This window comes from Canis aureus, chromosome 4 (assembly GCF_053574225.1).
Source record: "Canis aureus isolate CA01 chromosome 4, VMU_Caureus_v.1.0, whole genome shotgun sequence".
NCBI classification, from domain to species: Eukaryota; Metazoa; Chordata; class Mammalia; order Carnivora; family Canidae; genus Canis; species Canis aureus.
The window spans coordinates 85199395-85203549 of NC_135614.1; positions in this window are offsets into that span (position 1 = coordinate 85199395).

Below are 4155 nucleotides of genomic sequence, written 5' to 3' on the forward strand. Positions count from 1 at the left end.
TAAGTATATCTCCTTCAAAAAATATCTTTGAAAGCATTTCACTTCTGTTTTTATTATTGATGGAAAAAATTAAGAATATATTGAAAATAAAGTTCAATATGATCTCAGCTAAAATTATTCTAAATAAAATCAGGTAGATTTTATGAAATATTTTTTGTGTAACAGATGCTAATGTTAGCCTAGCAAAGTAGCATTTATGCTCTGTAGAGAGCTAATCAATTTACAGTAATCACTTTGATCCTTATTATTTAATTTATATGCTAAGCAGATGAACTGAATTAATTATTATTACCAAACTGCTCCTTATTATTAAAATTTGTCTGGCTTTCAGATGGTCAGAGATGGCATCTGATCTGTTGTTCTTAAATAGGCAAATGGTAGCACTTTAAATATGCACTATAAAAATCTAATATAAAGCATACCATATATACCTAACTTTTTATGAAATGACCACATCAAAGTAGTACTATATTAACTCAAGCCTTTATAATATGTACTGTGGAAGCTTCTATAAGCTGCAAAATAACTAATATTTCTTACTATAAGAAAAACTAGAAGGGTAATTTTTTTTTTTTTAATTTATTTATGATAGTCACAGAGAGAGAGAGAGAGAGAGAGAGAGAGAGGCAGAGACACAGGCAGAGGGAGAAGCAGGCTCCATGCATTGGGAGCCCGACGTGGGATTCGATCCCGGGTCTCCAGGATCGCGCCCTGGGCCAAAGGCAGGCGCCAAACCGCTGCGCCACCCAGGGATCCCTAGAAGGGTAATTTTAATGTTGATTTATTAAATAAATGATTTGTCCTATATTAACATGTTATTATAGGCAGAGTGTTTAAAGTAGTTTTAGTTCCATTTTATAGTACCCTATGCAAATAGCTATGAGTTACAAATATCTGTGTTGATGAAAAAGGAAGCTAGGAACATTTATGGAGCAGCTTTTTATGTATGCGACTTTCAAAGGACCTTGAAATGTCAAGCGTGTCATGAATGGTGCCAATTATAATTATCTCAAGTCATATGAAGCATGGTTTTAAACCTATGGCGTGGTTCTGCTAGAATTAATATATCAAATTGTTAATAGAGGTCATGATTGAGCCAATTAGGGGGTCTTTCCCATTCTTCATCTATTACTTTATCAGTTTACATTTGCTTTGAAAGCAGGGATGTAACTGAACAACAATGACACAAGACTGCGAGTCAAGGTTTCACCCGCATATTTTGCTAGACTGGGGAATTCAGGCATAATCTGCAATACACTTTAGCAACAAGCAAGTGTTGGAAGCTTAAGACTTTACCTTGGTATGGAAGTTCACCTTTTTTTTTTCTTTTCTTTCTTTCTTTCTTTTTTTCTTTTCTTTTCTTTTCTTTTCTTTTCTTTTCTTTTCTTTTCTTTTCTTTCTTTTCTTTTCTTTCTTTTCTTTTCTTTCTTTTCTTTCTTATCCTTTTTTCTTTTCTTTTTTCTTTTTCTTTTCTTTTTTCTTTTTTTCACTTATCTTTTCTTTCTTTTATTTTCTTCTCCTTCTCCTTCTCCTTCTCCTTCTCCTTCTCCTTCTCCTTCTCCTTCTCCTTCTCCTTCTCCTTCTCCTTCTCCTTCTCCTCCTTCTCCTTCTCCTTCTTCTTCTTCTTCTTCTCCTTCTGCAACCATTACTACTGTGTCCCTCTGGGAACTTAAGATTTACAAATAGAGGTTTACTTGTAACCACTAATAATTGTTCTAGGTCACTGAGATAGTTTTAGATCTTAAAATCTACCAGATAGCAGGTTTCCATTAAGATCCAGCTCCAAACAGTGATTTTTTTCAGTATATTTGGGTTGAGTAATGATGCACCTTGCCTCCTCTCACCAGAATTTCTTTAGATTCTGTAGAAAGGAGATCTTTCTGGACTAATTGAAGGGCTCAGTAAACAGAACTAACCATAATTTGTGTAGGAGTATTAATATATTGGATGATTCACAAAGGTTGAACTGAACTCTTACTGCTTGACTTTCATGTCACATATTTTTTTTTAAATCACCAAGAATACATCTGTCTAGTCTTGTGTACACATTTCTTCCCTCACTTTATTACTTTTATTTTCTTAACTATTGAAAATAAATTAGAACAGTTATTTGACTAATTCATTGTCAATCATGTACTTGCTCTATTTTCCTAAAAGTTTGAGAGGTTTTGATCACACTTAAAACACTGCAAAAAACATGAACCTTCTCTGAAGAGAGACTTTCTTGATCACACACTCACCTGTGCTCAGTTTGTCTCTGTAGCTTCTAGGTTTCTTTTCCCCAGTGGTCATAAAATGTACTTTTCCCCCATAAGCTGCTTGAGGCTTGCAGTAGGTACAGATGATAAAACATTATACTGAGACCCTCCTGACGTTGAAGAATGTATTAGTCTTCTCTTTCTGCTAGATTTACCATCGAAATTAAACCTTCACTGGAAGCCATTGTAAGAACTGAGGCCCATGAAAGTTATATTGTGTTCAATGAAATAACAAACAGAGAATTCTTGCATATAATTATTTTCATATATCCAGCTGCTTAGTTTCCATCTGGAAATCCATGAAACATGTCAAATTTATTTGTTCCAAAGCCATTAGTTCTGCTATGCTCCTAAACTCAATTCCTACACGTTTTCCTATCTCAGTAAATGGCAACTACATTCTTTCACTTACTTAATCTGAAAGATTCATCTTCAATTAATTTTCTCTCACACTTTGTGTGTATTCCATCAGCAAATCTGTTAGCTCTATGTTCAAATCTATATTGAGGCCTCCACCAGGTCAGGACGTCCATTTTAACCCTGATTCAATCCTCTATTGATTCATTAGGCAATATTTATTGAGTGACTAAAACATCTCTAATACTGTTCTGCTGTGGATTTACAACAGTTGAAAAATGACAACAAAATTCCTGCCCTCTTGGGTCTTACAGTCATATAATTGTAATCTTGACTGTGATTACTAAAATCGCCACCAAAATAGATTACATGGGATCTCTTCTCCCATTTGCATATTTTCTATACTTAAGCCTTTAAAAAACTAAAACTTATTAAAATTCCTTAGATGGCTTCACATTTCAGTAAAAATAGAAAAGACAAAGCCCTTCAGTAACCCCTTATATTACCCAATGACTCCTGACCCCCAACCACATCTCACTTGGATCATATCTCCTCAGACTGTTCACTCACCCCTCTTCTAAATACTAATTTTTCTGCTGTTCTTGAACATCCCAAAGACACCTCTTGGCCTTATACATGTTCTTTCCACTGTTTAAAAGCTCTCTTTCCACATATTTTCACACCTCCTAATCCATAATCATGCTTCTTATTTCATGGAACTTATTGTCACCTTACATATAAATATTTACCTCTTTTTTTTTTTCTATAGTCCTCCAACTGGATTGAAGGATCCTAAGGAAAAAGACTGGTATTCACTGCTATTACATATTGAATATGTATATAAATAGATGAGTTTGTGCAATATTAATTTAGCATTCAAGTAAAATATAGAACCAAAAAATCTTTACATATTATATGTGTATGCTTTCTAAAGTATACAATTATTCACATATTTGTATACCTACTATGTATTTATATATCATTTATCGTTTATAATATAAAGGAGTTTCATATTTCCTCCAAATAATGGCAAGCTATTTCTCCATAATAAATCTTAAAAATAGATTCATTCAACTGCTTAAAAAAATTATGCTTGAACCCCTTACATAGTTTTAAACAATTATATGAAGATTATTACAAATTACAACCTGGACAGATAAAAATGTCCAAGAATTTTTACCTCCTGGTATTTGATATTTGGGTATGAATCCCTACAGTGTGATATACCATAGATAGAAATTATATTTATTAAGGCAGTCTAACTTGCTGCAGGATAAGTGCTCATCAACTTTTGTATAAGTTGAATACAAATTTCAATAGAAAAAAATGATTGTTGAGCTCCATCAGACCATTCGATTGAATAAGAAGTCCAAGAAGTTCAGATTACATATTTGTGAATTTTGACATCCTTCACTGGACATCAAAATAGATACAGATATAGGTAATGTCTGCTCTCATACATGGGGACAACCCAACTTGGTCAAGACAGCAGTCAAAAACATGTTTCATGGAATTATATTGCTGCAATGAAAGGCAGCTA